The sequence below is a fragment of the Apteryx mantelli genome, unplaced genomic scaffold (assembly GCF_036417845.1).
Source record: "Apteryx mantelli isolate bAptMan1 unplaced genomic scaffold, bAptMan1.hap1 HAP1_SCAFFOLD_49, whole genome shotgun sequence".
Lineage (NCBI taxonomy): Eukaryota > Metazoa > Chordata > Aves > Apterygiformes > Apterygidae > Apteryx > Apteryx mantelli.
Window position 1 is genome coordinate 1,646,756 of NW_027118784.1, and position 17,436 is coordinate 1,664,191.

General features: G+C 50.5%; 1 long non-coding RNA gene across 2 annotated transcripts; it reads left to right on the forward strand.

Moving 5' to 3' along the window:
• Window positions 1–8,720: 8,720 nt before the first annotated feature.
• LOC136996593 (uncharacterized) lies at window positions 8,721–11,781 on the forward strand. 2 transcript variants are annotated; one of them, XR_010887606.1, is made up of 3 exons: window positions 9,549–9,587; window positions 10,095–10,485; window positions 10,617–11,781. It is a non-coding gene; the product is annotated as an uncharacterized lncRNA (long non-coding RNA). The 2 variants fall into 2 exon arrangements; XR_010887605.1 differs by lacking the exons at window positions 9,549–9,587; window positions 10,095–10,485 and adding an exon at window positions 8,721–8,822.
• The last annotated feature ends 5,655 nt before the right edge of the window (window positions 11,782–17,436 follow it).

Here is a 17,436-nt window from a genome sequence, read left to right on the forward strand (position 1 = left end):
AGCAAAAAGTCAATTGCAGCCTGATTTTGTAAGGTGGCGTGTCTAACTGAATCTACGTCTGTTAATAGGGCGTTCAAAGCAGTACTAGTAGCATTTGCTTCTTTTGCAAGCCAGCATCCTAATTTGGTAAGTTGTGACAAAGCATGAGCAGTCCCTATCCCTGCAAAAATGCTACCCAAAATATGCTTAGTTGGGTCCCACAATTCTATGTCGCTACTACAGTCTGATGTAAAGCTGTGGGTGGACCGTTTTGTCCGAACATGGGTAGTTCCATTAATTAACAACTTTTCGGGATGGAACAATGTCAGAAGCCCAAAGGTACACAGGCCTCCCACTTAATAGGATACTGTTTTTGTCTTACTGGTTTAGCTCCAGATTTTAGAACAACCTTCACTGGTTTCGCCAATTTAGACCAACCTGGAATTCCGCTAGCCCATACAACTGGTAAAACTGCATCCTATTAAAAGCTATCCAGGCCACTTCTAACATTTTTCCCAGATCTCTCGAATCTGCCCCTTCTAATTTTTGAAGTTTCCTTCTTATGTCTGGGGCCGATTGTCCCATAAAAATTGAAGCTATCTGCTGGGCTTCCTCTGGTTTCTCAGGATCCAGGTTGGTATATTTTCTGGCAATAACTTTTAATCGTTCCATAAAAGCAGATGGGGATTCAGTCAGTTACAATATCCATTTCTGATATCCTGTTAGAAGTCCCCGGGGTCCTGGCAGTTAGGATCCCACCCCAGGTCTGTAGCAGGAAAATTCTGATCTAGCATCCCCTGCAAATCCCCACCAGCAAGTGCTCCTTCCACTTGCTTCCGAGCAGTGTTTAATACCATCTTCTTTTCAGTATCATCTAGCAGGGTGTCTAATATACCTGCAAATCATTCCAATCTGGATCCTGAGTCCTAATTAGAGTTTCAAACACTTCTGCCACTTTCTCTGGATCTTCTCTATAGTTCCCTGATATTTCCTTCCAGGACCTTAACTCCATTATACAGAAAGGCAGTTTAGCTGTTACTGGTCCGGTATTTCCAACCTCCTGCTGAAGGGCAGCCTGTAAAACCACCCCCGCTTCCCCTTGTCGTCCTCTTGTTCTCCCTGCAATTGGGCTAAATCCTTCTGCCTCTTCAGCCTCCCCAACAACATCCTCGACATCCCCCCCCCACCTCTGTTGGGGGGTGACCAGCAGCTCCAAATCCTCTTGCTCCTCCTGTTTACACTTTAAACACCTCTTCCCGATACTACAAGCAGAACAACACCTTTTCAACTTTTGACCCTTTCTCTCCTTCTCTAGTGCTAGTATCATTGGATCCTTTGGAATCATCCCACAATCTTTCTGCCATTCGGGGTGGTTTCTTAATGCAAAAAACAAATCTACATACATTATTTCATCCCATTTCCCCTCCCTCCAGCAAAACAACATTAATTGTTATATGGTATTGTAGTTCACACTTCCATTCTTAGGCCATTTTTCCTGATCTTCTAAAGTAAACATGATTATGATGATTACAGTATTCAATTAATTGTTCTCTGGTAAGTGTACCTCCCGGCGGACCTGCCGCCTCTCTCCAATGCTTTAAAATACATCCCGGGGTGAATTCTTCCAAATCCCCCCCTCTTTCGACGCTTGGTTACCCATAACCACAAAATCCACAAAACAAAGTCCAATAACGCTCCAAATATCAAATTGCCACACAAATCGAGCAATGCGGGACTCTAACCCGACCTTTTCAAGAAAGGAATGCCTTTACCTTTCCCAGGGGTCTTGTTCAGAGCTCTTCGGTCCAGGTATCGGAGGTTCTCCCTGAGAATCCCTCGGTGCCGGCTGGAGGTCCTGCGATCCCACGGATCCGACGAGGTTCAGAAGCAGAGTCCCATCTGGGGTGCCAAAACTGTCACCAAAATTGGGAGAAAAACTCCTTAACACCAATGTAGCATTAAGAAGCAGGCGTTCTCTTTATTACAGCGCCAGGTACACGGGGGATAGCTCCACCCAACGTGCACACCGTGTATCGCATCATCCAAAGTTTATATTGCTCTATCCTATGCATATGCATTAAATTTCCAGGAACGATTATACATATTCATTCTATTTCCTAGAACTAATTACTACATTTACATAATCATTACACATGAAGTCTGAGTCTCTGGGGGTCTTCTGTGGGGGTCTCTGGTGGTCCCTAGTGGTGTCAGAAGAGGTGTCACTCAGCGTCTTGCCATGAACTTTGCTCTACTTTTCCATACATGGTCTCAACTTGGCCTGCTTCCTTGTTTGAGGAAAACTGTTTCAGTCCTAATCTTGCCTCCAACTGGCTTCTGCTGGTTTAGCTGTACTTTCTCAGGATGTGTGGGTCACAGCTGCACCGGTGTCCTTGGGTATGTTTGTCTGAGCCTCCTGTTGAGACTCCTCCTTGTCCGAGCTGGTAGCAGTTCCCCCATGTAGCCAAATGCTTACAAACTGTGACATCTCCAGTCCCCACTTCCTCGTATAGTCTCTGACCTACTTTCGCTCATTCATCAAGTTGACATGTCCCATTTGCAGGGAAGTCAGGTACATTTCTCGTAATCCAGTCCAGGAGTGTTAGTAACTTGCCCTCCGAAACATACCAATTCTTCCTGTCCAGAAGCCATCTTAAAACGTCCAGGCTTTGTTTCTGTTCTAGGGATAACCTTCCCCCCATGATTCCTGACTGCTCACCTTCGTTGAGGTGATGGGTGCACACTCCTTGTAAGGCTTGGAGTCCTGGTTCAGGCTTGTTGTCCTGGTTCAGTCTTGTTGTCCTGGTTCAGTTGGGTTTCGCTACCGGATCGGCGTTGCCTTCTTACACCGAGCTGAGTCCCTGTTTGGGCGCCATTTGTAGCAAATGAAGGCACAGACTCAAGAAGTGGTGCATCTTGAGACATTTATTGTTTGTTTCTGAGCATATTTATTCTAAGAAGTTAGCTGCTTCAGCAGTTTTACAGATACACTTTGCTAAGCCAATCATCAGGCTGATCATGTCACAGGTAGCCAGTCATTACACCGATCACGCACACGGCGATCATGCCTTGTACTTTGCTACTTGCTTCTCCTTTCCCACAGCTTGCTACTTGCAACTTTCCTCCCTTGTACCTTGTTACTTGCTTCTCTTTTCCCATACGCTTTGCTGCTTGTAACTTTCCACCAGTTTAACCCTGTCATGACCCTCCACAGTTGGGGGCCTCCTTGGCTGCGGAGACCATGAGATGGTGGAGCTGAGGCTCCTGTGAGGAGGAAGCAGGGCAAAAAGTAGGAGCACAAGCCTGGACTTGAGGAGAGCAAACTTTGGCCTCTTCAGGGACCTTGCTGGAAGAATCCCTTGGGGGATAGGGACCTAGGAGGAAGGGGGGTCCAAGAGAGCTGGTTAATAGTCAAGGATGACTTCCTCCCTGCTCATTGGGATGCACTGCTCTTGAGCTGGAAGTCGAGCAAAGGGGGCAGGAGAGCTGCAGGGATGAGCAAGGAGCTCCTGGCAAAACTCCTCCACAAGAAGGAAGTGGCCAGAAGGTGGAAGCAGGCACAGGCCACTGGGGAGCAGTACAGGGATGTCGTTGGAGTGTGCAGGGAGAGCACTAGGAAGGCCAAGGCCCATTTGGAGCTGCAACTGGCAAGGGATGTCAAGGACAGCAAGAAGGGCTTCCTTATATACATCTGTACCAAAGGGAAGACTAGGGAGAATGTGGGCCTGCTGCTGCCTGGGGCAGGGGCCCTGGTGACAAAGGGTACAGAGAAGGCAGAGATGCTGAGTGCCTTCTTTGCTTCAGTCTTTACTGCTAAGACCAGCCCTCGGGAATCCCAGACCCTGGAGCCCAGGCAGAAAGTGTGGAGAAAGGAAGACTTGCCCTTGGTGGAAGAGGGTCAGGCTAGAGATCATTTAGGCAAACCTGACATCCACAAGTCTGTGGGCCTTGATAGGATGCACCCACGAGTGCTGAGGGAGCTGGTGGACACCATTGCTAGGCCACTCTCCATCATCCTGGAAAGAGCATGGAGATCGGGAGAGGTGCCTGAGGACTGGCGGAAAGCTGCTGTCACTGCAGCCTTCCAAAAGGGCAAGAAGGAGGAGCCAGGGAACTACAGGCTAGTCAGCCTCACCTCCATCCCTGGAAAGGTGATGGAGCAGCTCATCCTGGAGGCCATCTCCAAGCATGTGGAGGACAAGAAAGTGATCAGGAGTAGTCAGCATGGCTTCACCAAGGGGAAATCATGCCTAACCAATCTGATAGCCTTCTCTGATGGGATGACTGGCTGGGTAGATGAGGGGAGAGCAGTGGATGTTGTCTCCCTTGACTTCAGGGAGGCTTTTGATGCTGTCTCCCATTACATCCTTTTTGGCAAGCTCAGGAAGTGTGCGTTAGATGAGTGGAGAGTGTGGTGGATTGAGACGTGGCTGAAAGGCAGAGCTCAGAGGGTTCTGCTCTGTGGAGAAGGACTGGGAGTGCTGGTGGACACGAAGTTGACCATGAGGCAGCAATGTGCCCTTGTGGCCAAGAAGGCCAATGGGATCCTTGGGTGCATCAGGAAGAGTGTTGCCAGCAGGCAGAGGGAGGTGATGCTCCCCCCTCTCCTCAGCCCTGGTGAAGCCACATCTGGAGTACTGTGTCTAGTTCCACTGAAGCGAGTCCAGCAGAGGACTACAAAGATGATTAGGGGACTGGAGTAGCTCCCCTATGAGGAAAGGCTGAGAGAGCTGGGCCTGTTCAGCCTGGAGAAGAGAAGACTGAGAGGGCATCTTATCAATGTATACAAATAGCTGAAGGGAGGGTGTCAAGAGGATGGGGCCAGACTCTTGTCAGTGGTGCCCAGCGACAGGACGCGAGGCAACAGGCACAAACTGAAATAGAGGGAATTCCCTATGAACATGAGAAAAAACTTCTTCACTGTGACGGTGACAGAGCCCTGCAACAGGTTGCCCAGAGAGGTTGTGGTGTCTCCTTCTCTGGAGATTTTCAAAAGCCGCCTGGATGCCATCCTGTGCAACGTGCTCTAGGTGACGCTGCTTGAGCAGGGGGTTGCACTAGATGATCTCCAGAGGTCCCTTCCAACCTCAACCATTCTGTGAGTCTGTGTGGTGCTTTGCAGCATCTTAGTCCGGATGGTTTTGCTCATGGGGATCTGATCCAGTCCTGTAAACTCAGGGGAGTGAATTCTGGACAGCATTCCTGATTGCTGCAGCTGGTTTATTCCTGCTGCCACAGTAGTCCACTCGGTGAGCCTGTCACTGATGGCAGTCGGCCAGGTTAGCTGCGCTGCACACAGCACCCCCTCCATTAGGAAGGGGGAAACGTTTTGGTTTTGCTGCTGCAGGGTATGGAGGTGCTGCGCAGCATGGCATCCTGGGGCAGAGCCTCCATTCCATCGAGTTCCCCTCTAGTAAAAGCAACCGCATCCACCCCGTCATCCCACAGCCTTGACAGCCACTCTAATAACCCTTCACGGTGCTGCTGCCTGTAGCACCCCTGCATATCCTGTGCCTCTGAGGCTTTGAAATCGCAACTAGTTGTGGTTCCTTGCAGATGGGCTGCATTCAGTCTGGTGAGCTGCTGCTCTGCCACTGGCCGGGCAACTACCTTGCTGTCATGCTCTGGGTGTGACTCTGAGCTAGGCAGGTGGTTGGAGTCCCACATATTGCCATCCCAAGTTTCTGCATCCCAACCCGCTTTTTGCACCGGTGCCCGCAGCACCAGGGGATGGACATCTCTCCGTCCCCACTCTCGCTGTGGGCTAGTTGCAATGTAGGTAGCCAGAATGGCACATTGGGGCTCCAGCTTCTTGCCTTGCTCTGCGCTTGCAGTTGCAACCTCTTGGGACAGTTTGCAAGCCTCCTTAGCACCTTCGAGGTCCCTTTCCAACAGCCCATTTTGCTGGTGCTGCGTTAGCAACACCTTGTCCAGGGTGTGGAGTGCAGTCGGGAAGATCCACCCCAGATCCCCTGCTGCCTTTTGCATTGCTAGACCTGCTTTTTGCAGTTGGAGCTTGGATACCAGTTCCACTAGCTGCTCTGGGCATCCCCCCAGCTCACTCTCTACCTCCGGCCATGCTGTGGGGGTGACCCACTGTGGCGTGAAGGGAGGGAAGAAAGGCCCTTCCTTAGCTTGGTAATTGAGGTTGGCCTGCCAGAGCCCCTTCTTCAAGGACTTTCCCTGAGTCAGCTTCACACAGCTGTAGATTTTATTAAAGCAACAGATACAACATGTTCAGAATTGCCACTGATAAAAGCACTTGCTGCAGCAAATTTTCTTCCTTTTGAGCTCAAACTAGCAATTAAGTGCTTTCAATAATAATATCTTTATGCAGCAGAGAGTGTGTTTTTTAATATGGTAATTGGGGATACTGAGGCTAGAGGCACTATAGGTCAACACTTAGTCCATGACCAGCAAATTTTTTGAATAGGCAACCCTTTGTGGTCAAGGGCGGACCACGATATCTTCCTATCGCTCCCTCCTCCGCCCTGCAACTGGATAAAACTTTCCGGCCTTCCCCAGCTCGTTTGTTCCTCATGTTGCAAAAGGGTGGTATGCTTTGTCTGCCACGGGTCTCCTTTGTGCCCCCCCTCCTTTCCTCCCGAATTCTCTCCTGACTCCACACCCACCCGGCCACCTTGTGAGCCATGGGTGCACATGGACCCGTAGCGGGCTACCTGGGAATGCAGCTCCCTGCCTCCCCCTTCTCCTCTCACCCACAAAGAGGCATCTCCACACCCGTATCCTGCCCACTACGCCAAAGGTGACGGCAAGGTGGGCAAGAGAGGGTCAGATGCTAGCTGAGAGAAACAGAGTTGGTGAGGGGTTAAACAGTGCAGATTTACTAAAGGACTTGCACTCCAAGCTGCATGAGGAGCCCTGGGAAGTGCACAGAGGCGGTGCTGATGGGAGGCTGCTGGATGCATGGGTTGGAAGCCCAGGCGAGACTCCACTTGGTGCATCCTAAGGGCCCCTTCGCTCTACTGCAACTAGTTCCTTCTCTCAGCTGTGCTAACCTTGAGAACCTACTGTCTGGGAAGCAAATAGGTGTTGTTGACACAACTGTTGTCCCAAACTGGGGATTCGTTACCTGGTGTGCAATGAGTCAATCTACACAGAAAGTTGAGATACCGTTTTATTTCGATGTTGCACAGAATCGGGTGCCAGGTGGTAAATCCACAAAGCTAGCACACCAAGTATTTCTTTCTTTATCATTCTATTTATACAGTTGTTCTCAGCCAGAAGCTGCCTCTTGTTCCGCCCCTATTACATGACTGGTTAAAGTATTTGCATATTGCTTCCACTGCAGTTCTCACTAGTGGGGAATGTCTGCCCACAATTAGGGGTCTTCAACCTAGTGGTGTGATTTTTAGTAGTATAATGAGGATAGTTCACTTTAGGTTAGAGCTAGTTACTGTTTTCTGCTGACTGACTAGATATATACGTATTTCCAAGATGTTCCTAACTGGAAGGACGAACATCATGGCAAAACACTGAAGCTCAGCGTTACAGTTCTTGTTTGACTGGAGTAGGCATGCAAGAAAGCAGCAGGGGCCCAAGAGAAGCTGTGGCTGCTTCCTTGATGGTGTGTGAACCTTGTCAGGGGCAGGGTGATTTTTGTGCCAATGTCTGAGGAGACAAGGTGTCAGCTTGTAAAAAAGAGGAAGTGCCAAAAGCCAGCTATTGTTTTCTGGACTAGGCACGCAGGACAAGAGGAGGGGCTGAAGACAACTTCTCTGCAAGAGCAAATCTCGAGTGCTGGAGAGGACTATAGAGGTGTGGTGAGGCGGGAGCAGTGTTCGGGTCTGTGAGCAGGGCCTTGTGCCTGCGCGCGGCCCTTGTGCCATGCTTGTTGGCGTGCCAGTGGCGGGGTGGGTGCGTCTGGGGCCGGGGCGCTTGTCCCTCTTGCCGGGGAGATGGTGACTGTTGCCGAGGCCACTGTCAGCGTTGCGCGGGGTGGCAGCGAGTTCCGTGTTCCGGTCAGCGTGGAGGGAGGCTGCCCTGGCTGCAGGCTTGGTGTCCTGCTGGGCAGCCGGCGTGCTGGCGGGGGGCCCAGCACCGTCATCGGCCTGCGGTAGTGCGGGGGGCGCTGAGCTGTCCCTGGGCATTGGGGCAGAGGGAGCTGTGGGCATTTCCTCACGGCAACTTCTCTCCTCCTTTGCTTTGCTTTGTGCGGTGGCCGAGCGCGGCGCTGAGCACCTCCCGAGGACATGCCAGGCCCACGCGGCGCAGGCGAGCGCGCCGGCGTTGGCGTGTGGAGGGGGCCTGTGCTGTGGCAGACGTAAGCAGCCGCGTGGTGGGCCCCGGAGGGTTGGGGGTGATGGGGGGGGGGGGTGGGAGAGACCCGAGGACCCTTTTGGGTGGTCCTGCCTGGTGCCTTGGGCATCTCCATGGAGTGCCCCAGGGCAGCAAAAAGGGCATCCCCTGGGGCCGGGCACTTTGGGTGAGGGGGCTTGTTTCTTGGGGGGCTGGCACTGGCATCAGTCACTGATGGCCGCGCTCCTCTGTGGAGGAAAAAGGATGAGCAGGGAGGCACTGCGGGGCGGAACATGGGAAGGTCGTAACGGGCGGAGCACTGCTGCCGGAAAAGAAGGCGGGGCTTTACAGCATTATAAAAGAGCAGGACGCGCTTCATTAAACGCCATTTTGCCACTCCTCATATTGGTGTCTGTGTGGTGATGGTCCGGGGTCTGGGGGAAGGCCCCGTGCCTCCTCGGTATGAGCGAGAACGGTAACAAGTGGTGACCCCGACGTGATACCGAGGAGGCGGCTCGGCCGGCGCAGGCGCCGGGAGCGTGAGGAAGGGATCCGGATCCGGAACCATGGAGGCCATATGTAAGGTAGTAATGGCCTGCGCCAAGGAATGGCGGGCGCCGCTGAAGGCGAGCGCGATACGAGCGTGTGTAGAGAGGCTCGTAAAGGAGGGAGCGATTACTTCTCCTATGGAGATCCTGCGGGAGGAACTGTGGCTGCAGTGCACAGCAGCGCTGGCGGAGTCCCCGATGAACGGGGGATCCGCGAAGGATTTAAAGGTGTGGGGGCTGATAAGAATGCTCCTGCGGAGCGCGAGGGAGGCCCCGGCGAAAGAACGGGAGAGTGGGGGCGGGGAGGTTCCAGTGATCCTACCGGTGGAATCCCAGGAGCCGCCTCCGGTGTATCCCTGGCAAGATCTCGCACAAGACAGAGAGGGATGGGGGGTCGACGGGACCGAACCCGAGGATTGCGTGCCTGGCGCAGTTTTGAGGAAGACGCTTAGTGAGGAAGATAGGACCCTGCTGCCGTGGGCCCCGGCAGAGGAGGGTGCTGTAGGTGGGGAGAGTCAGGCGGTGCAGCGAGGGAGGAAGGGTAACGGCCAATCAGAGCAGAGAGACCAGAGTTCGACCTTGAAAGGAGGGAGGAAGGTTCGGGTGAGATTGCCGGTTGAGGAGGAGAGCGGAGAAGATAGCAGCGACGAGGAAGGCGGGGGCTTGCGAGAAGTTACGCGCAGGCTGCGGGGGTGTGCAATAGGAGAGACGCAGCCGAAAGGGAGGCCGAAGGGCGGAGAAGAAGTAACAACATCCCCGGTTGACACCCTATTGCGTGCATTAGAGGAAATAAGGCGGGAGGTCGAAAAACAGAGGGACCTGCTCAGCGGAGCAAAAAGGGGAGCGGCCCCTGCCAAGTCCATACCACTCACTGACTGGCAGCTAATAGCCGATTCGTGTGCCCTTCAGGGCTTACGGTTCGAGCAAGCGCCGCAAGTCTGTCCCGTAAGGGCAGTGCTGGGGGAAGGGGTCCAGTGGGTGGCGCTCAAGCCCGAGATAGTACAGAGTCTGATGACCTCGGTGAAAGAGAACGGGCTGAAACATCAGCAAACCCAGATGTTGTTGGATAGTGAGCATGCCCAGGCGTGTACGCCTTACGACCTACGGCAGCTGGCGAGGGTGATACTGTCACCCACGCATTGGATGCTGTGGAAGGAGGCATGGCAAGGCCGTTGTGCCACCCTAGCTGCAGCTGCCGCCGGGAACCCGAACCACCACCTAGCAGGTACCACACTGGATCGCTTGGTGGGGCGAGGTGCAAACCTCGCATCCCCGAACCAGCGAGCGACAGCGCTCAGAGGCCGGGAGGTCATGGCCACAACAGAGGCTTCGCGGGCCGTGTATGAAGAACTCGGGAAGCTAGTAAAGGTAGAGCCACCCTGGACAAAGATAAAACAGACACACGCAGAGAGCTTCACTGAATTCTGTGACAGGCTCCAACGGGCCATTGCAGAGTCAGACTTGCCCCCTGAGGCCCAGGGTCCGGTCATGATGGAGTGCCCCTGGCAGCAGAGTGACGCCATGACGCAGGACATCCTGAAAACGATCCCTAAAGGAACACCACTTTCGGTTGTCATCCGCACGGTACTGCAAAAACAGAATCAGGGAACAGCAGCAGCGCAGGCTCTTGTCACGGCGGTGGACCAGATGAGAAAGGGACCACAGCGTTGCTTCTCTTGTGGATATCACAGGGAAGAGGGTATGCTGCGGTAAAACGGGAGGAGCAGATAAGATGGGTTCCAATGAAATGCATAAAACCTGACCTAAATGCACGTACAGGAGGGTCTGGGGTGTAACTAATCATTCTTGGTGAGATTCCATCCTGAACAGGGCGACGCCAGACGGGATGCTGCTGCATGGCTGCATTGATGTTTATCGCCGGCTTCATGATTCCGGGGACCGCAGAGTCATACTGGAGGAGATGAGCACAGGCGCACAGAGCAGCTCACTACTGCATCCCGTTCAACCCCGAGGCGGGGCCGACAGAGACTTTCCTGACGGGGAACAAGTCAACACAGGGGCGTGGATCTTGTCATGGTTTGATTAGAAATGGCTTATAACACTAGGCTTGATAGCACTCACAGTAGTAATAGCGATATGCTGCGGCTTGCTAATTCTGAATTATTGCTTACGGCATGTACGGCTTAACTGCTTGATAGACATGAGCATAGAGTATATCAATTAATAGTACAGGAAAAAGAGGTTCTAGAAAGGGGGGGAGATGTGGTGGATCTTGGGAAACTGCATAGACAAGATATTTGCATGAGAAGCGGTAGACTAGGCGTAGCGGAAGATCACGCGGTGTGACGCGCAGCCTAGGGGTGGAAACGAAGTGCACCTGTATGTAAGCTTGCATGCAGCCCACAATAAACGCCATTAGACAAATGGCTAACTAACCTGTTTGGCAATCTACCACAGTGGCTAATAGGACTGCTCGCTGAAGGCTTGCGCATTTTGCTAATCCTCATAACTATAGGCTTATGCTTGTGTGTAATACTGAGCTGTGTTAAGAAAGCCTTGCTGAAAGTAGCGGGCCAAGTCTGGATTGCTCGAAAACAAGAAGGAGAACTTCTGGAGGAATGGCTGGGCTTTGGGGGGGGGGATATAGTCTGTTGGAAATGAGCAATCCCGCCTATGCCTTTAAGGTTTTCCCTGAACCGACGAAGACAAGGACACCGCCTGCGTTAAGAAGCGGAAGAAGGGGAGGCAGCACACAGCTCCGCTCACGAAGCTACTAATGCAAGGAACCACCCGATGGCGGTCCCGTCGAGACACGCCGCACTTCCGCGTGTTTTGTTGCGTCCCGCTCGATATAACGAAACAACGTTGATGGGAGAGGGGGAGATGTGGAGGAAAAAGGATGAGCAGGGAGGCACTGCGGGGCGGAACATGGGAAGGTCGTAACGGGCGGAGCACTGCTGCCGGAAAAGAAGGCAGGGCTTTACAGCATTATAAAAGAGTAGGACACGCTTCATTAAACGCCATTTTGCCACTCCTCATATTGGTGTCTGTGTGGTGATGGTCCGGGGTCTGGGGACAAGGCCCCGTGCCTCCTCGGTAAGAACGAGAACGGTAACACACAGGTGTGTTTATGGGGATTTCCATAGTCCAGAACTTGGCTGAGGTGTACAAAAAACCTTACTAACACATCGTTAATGCAGATTATCTCCAGTATTCACCCACGTACTGTAGGAAAGGTGGTCTGAGGAAATACAAGCCTGCTCTTTTGGAGACTGAGGTCGCAAGCCAGAAACTCATGAGCAATAACTGGAACCAATCCACACAAGATGTAGCCCAGTACAGCACATATAGGACAATGACTCTCCTGCTTCAGGTTTCCTGGCATCCCTTGAACATGGTCTGATTTCACTTAGGGTGCCTTAAAGACAGTTTGTGCCTAAAGGCACATCTCTGCTAAACAGACATGAGGTAGGTGTCCACTTTACCTCCTCCAGAAGGATCTTCGCTGATGGTTGAAGTGATGTTAATTAGCCAGCTGCCTTGTGTCATGATGTGAATACTGATGGTTGCACAAAAATGCATGGACATTCTACCAGAGTCAGAGAGCAATAGTAAGGACTAGTTCTGTTGAATTCCTTCAGAGGGTTGAAAAAGAAGGTACGTTCACTGCTTGAGCAGAATTCCTTAGGGCATGACTAGCGTGTTGAGACTCAAATGGTAACATGCACTATCCTTCTCAGTCAGTTTTTCATTTCCAAATCAACACTTCAAAAGTGGATGTTTAGGCAACCTAGTGACTAGTCTTCCTTTTTAAAAGGGGCAAAGATCAGAAATATGAATCTGGAGGATATTTCCACCAACTCCCTCAAGCAAATAAATGGAGCTCGCTATTACACACTTCAGTAATACATTCTGAGTTAGACATCAACTGTCACTCCTTGAGAGAAGCATTGACTTTGAAAGGAAACTTTCCCCAAAAGGCATAAAAGGGAATACATTGATATTGAACATACCAGTGATCGATATGGATGTGTACTGATAACACTGTGTTTCTAATGCCATCACAGGTGGCTTTATTCCGTGCTTCAGGTCCTGTCTACGTGACCTATATGAAGAACAAAAACAATGTGACGGAGTTTATCTTCCAGGGACTCACACAAGATGATGCATTAGCAAAAGTATGCTTCACATTCTTCTTAGTCTTCTATGCCACTATTATTCTTGGAAACCTGCTTATCATCATCACTATACAGAACAGTCAACAGCTGGACTCTCCCACCCCATACTTCTTCCTGAGCTGCTTCTCCTTTGTAGATATCAGTTACTCTACTGTCACAGTTCCCAAACTCATTTATGACCTTCTTGCTGAAAAGAAGACCATCTCTTTTGTGGGCTGCATAGCACAGCTCTTTGGGGTCCATCTCAACCATGGGGAGGCAAAGAGAAGTGTTCAGGAGGGACTTTTCAGGAATGTTGTTCTATTTTTAGCATGGCTGTTCAGAATAGAACTGAAAATAAATCCAAGGTTTCATGTAGCTCTCATCTTTCTTTGGAAATTGTCAGTCAAAAGGATGTGAGGATATTGTCACCAGTCAAACCCAAGCATTTGGGGTGGTATTGTGGCTTTTACCTTTAGACACCTTAGAGCTGTGTAAGTCTCAGTTCCAGGCTTCTCCTGGCATTAGGAGGAATAACTAAGTATTTTGAGAGGTTATGCTTTCCCACTAGCTCCTACGAGCTTCAGAGAGTGGTGTCTGCTCACGTTTCTACACAAAAAAAGTGATGGTGGTGCTAAGCTTCCAAGAGAAAGCAAATCCTTCAGGATGGCACAGCACAAGCAGGTTTCATCTCACATATATTGGTGTGCTGACATGAGGTGCCTCAACTTGAGAGAGCTGCTGAAGACAGCAATAACCTTTGAGGGGACTGAGATTCGTTGCATGGTAAAATAGGAGCATGAGAGGAGCAGGATGCTGCACTAGGTGTCTGCCTTACAGTGAAGGGTGACATACACTGTACTAGACTTTCCAAGGCTCCCAGGAACACTGATGGACACAGAGGTCATTCCCCGATGCCAGGCATTAACTCTGACTTTCATCAGTCTGTGCCAACCTGGTGTCTCTGGGAACGCTTCATTTAAAGGAGCTCTGCTAACACCTTTCCAAGGCCTTGACCTTATGTCATAGCTGAGCTTTGTAATCTATCAGAGCAGCAATCCAAGCACGGTTAAATACCATAGTCAATGTTGGAGCCACAGTCCAGATCAATTGTCGGGACATTTTTCACCGCTTTATTTAGAGACTGGATGAAGTTTCATACTTTGGCCAGTCATCTGGTGCTTTACACTATAAAAGTCTAAGGAATAGGTATCTCAGTGGAAATATGGGGATCCAATATCTCTCCATACTCCATACGATATAACCTAATTCCTAGATGAACACTGAAAATTTCCCTAAAATTCTTAACAGTACTGTTCTTGATTCATCGAGTTTTCCTCAACTGTTTGCAGCAGGGAAAGCCCCAAATGCCCCTAGGACCTCCTGACTCTGGGCAATGCTGTTCTACCGCAAAGAGACTTACTTTAGCATTGCTGTCATGACAAGTGATTCAAGGCAGGGATTTTTCCCAAATCTCCTCCTGGAACTGAGATTTGGGGAAGGAAAGAAGAGGAACAGGATTCTGGATGGTGGATCAGAAGGCTTTCTTAGAAAAGCAAACTGTAGATTTGAAGAGACAGCAGCTCTTTAACATTTTAAATTCCCTAATTTTGTCTGGGTTTCTCGAGGTGGAGACTAAGGGATAGGTGAATGCAGGGCTTAGATGAATGCGGGGCTTATGAAAATCTGTTCTTTTTGATGATATTTGTCAGAAAGCATATTTAGGTTTGAGATTGTGATTCTTGATTGAAACATGCTGCCGGTTCTGCTGATGCTTAGCTCTAGATGGCTTTGACCATCTTAAACATCAGCACAGAGAGAGGTGTGCAGACATGACTCATTGCTGTGCAGGGAAGCTCTTTGATGACAACCTACCTGTCTTTTTCTGGAAGAGTAGTATTGTACATTGCTCTTCCCAGAGACCTGTAAACATACACAGTAAAGTAAAATGATGCCTGTGATTTCTTTTCAAGCTATTTCTTTCCTTTGAGCTGGGATTCCACTGAAAAAGACAATTTTGGACACCTCAGAAATCTGGTTTAAAAATCTCACTTCTCTGTCCAAGATAAGAACAACACAACATTGATACGTGTAAAAACAGTGAACTTCACATATCTGATGATACTTAATAATCAGAAACAAGAGATAAACCTTGAGCTTCAGCCTCTGCAGCAACAGAAAGATGACAACTAGCAGGACCATAAGGCTACATTTTCACATTCTTTTTCCTGCATTTTAGGACCGTCAGGCCAGTGGGATAATAGTGCATATAGTCCAAATGCTTTTACTACCCCGTGCATATTCTAATTTTAGCGTTACTGAGATAAACGGCTTCTGAGATAGTGATGGCCTTTAATCATCACTACTTGATCAAAATTCAGACTATAACATACTGAAGATAAGTTTTCTCCCCAGCCGTGTGTCTTTGGGCAAAAATAATGATGTTTCGCAGTCATATTGCCTCTCTGTAAAATATGCTGGCAGCCGTTTGAAGAAAAGAGACTTGTAAAATCCTTCTTTAGAATCACAGAATCACAGAATCACTGAGGTTGGAAGGGAGGTCTGGAGATCATCTAGTCCAACACCCCCTGCTCAAACAGGGTCACCTAGAGCACATTGCACAGGATTGCATCCAGGCGCATTTTGAATATCTCCAGAGAAGGAGACTCCACCACCTCTCGGGGCAACCTGTTCCAGTGCTCTGTCACCCTCACAGTGAAAAAGTTTTTCCTCATGTTAAGATGGAAGTGTCTGTGTTTCAGTTTGTGCCCGTTGCCTCGTGTCCTGTCGCTCGGCACCACTGAAAAGAGTCTGGTCCCATCCTCTCGACACCCTCCCTTCAGATACTTGTACACGTTGATAAGATCTCCTCTCAGCCTTCTCTTCTCCAGGCTAAACAGGCCCAGCTCTCTCAGTCTTTCCTCATAAGAGAGATGCTCCAGTCCCCTAATCATCTTTGTAGCCCTTCACTGCACTTGCTCCAGTAGTGCCACATCCCTCTTGTACTGGGGAGCCCAGAACTGGATGCAGTACTACAGGTGTGGCCTCAGCAGGGCTGAGTAGAGGGGGAGAATCACCTCCCTCGACCTGCTGGCAACACTCTTCCTCATGCACCCCAGGATACCATTGGCCTTCTTGGCCACAAGGGCACATTGCTGCCTCATGCTTAACTTGGTGTCCACCAGCACTCCCAGGTCCTTCTCCGCAGAGCTGCTTTCCAGCAGGTCAGCCCCCAACCTGTACTGGTGCATGGGGTTATTCCTCCCTAGGTGCAGGACCCTGCACTTGCCTTTGTTGAACTTCATGAGGTTCCTCTCTGCCCACCTCTCCAGCCTGTCCAGATCTCTCTGAATGGCAGCACAGCCCTCTGGCGTATCAGCCACTCCTCCCAGTTTTGTATCGTCAGCAAACTTGCTGAGGGTGCACTCTGTGCCTTCATCCAGGTCATTGATGAAGAAGTTGAACAAGACTGGACCCAGGACTGACCCCTGGGGGACACTGCTAGCTACAGGCCTCCAACTAGACTCTGTGCCACTGATCACAACTCTCTGAGCTCTGCCATTCAGCCAGTTCTCAATCCACCTCCCTGTCCACTCATCTAGCCCACACTTCCTGAGCTTGTCTATGAGGATGCTATGGGAGACAGTGTCAAAAGCCTTGCTGAAGTCTAGGTAGACAACATCCACTGCTCTCCCCTCATCTACCCAGCCAGTCATTCCATCACAGAAGGCTATCAATCAGATTGGTTAAGCATGATTTCCCCTTGGGGAAGCCATGCTGACTACTCCTGATCACTTTCTTGTCCTCCACATGCTTGGAGATGGCCTCCAGGATGAGCTGCTCCATCACCTTTTCAGGGATGCAGGTGAGGCTGACTGGCCTGTAGTTCCCTGGGTCCTCCTTCTGGCCCTTTTTGAAGACTGGGATGACATTGGCTTTCTTCCAGTCTTCAGGCACCTCTCCTCTTCTCCATAACCTTTCAAAGATGATGGAGAGTGGCTTAGCAATAATGTCTGCCAGCTCCCTCAGCACTCGTGGGTGCATCCCATCAGGGCCCATGGATTTGTGGGTGTCAAGTTTGCTTAAATGATCTCTAACCCGATCCTCCTCCACCAAGGGAAAGTCTTCCCCTCTCCAGACTTTCTCTCTTGTCTCCAGGGTCTGGGGTTCCTGAGGGCCAGACTGAGCAGTAAAGACTGAAGCAAAGGAGGCATTCAGTAACTCTGCCTTCTCTGCATCCTTCATCAACAGGGCACCCACCCCATCCAGCAAAGGGCCCACATTTTCCCTAGTCTGCCTCTTGCTACTGATGTCTTTGAAAAAGCCCTTCTTGTTGTCCTTGACATCCCTTGCCAGATTTAATTCCAAACGGGCCTTAGCCATCCTCATCGAATCCCTGCATACTCTGACAGTGTTCCTATATTCCTCCCAAGTGGCCTGTCCCCCTTTCCACTTTCTGTATACTTCCTTCTTCTGGTTGAGTTTTGCCAGGAGCTCCTTGCTCATCCATGCAGGTCTCCTGCCTCCTTTGC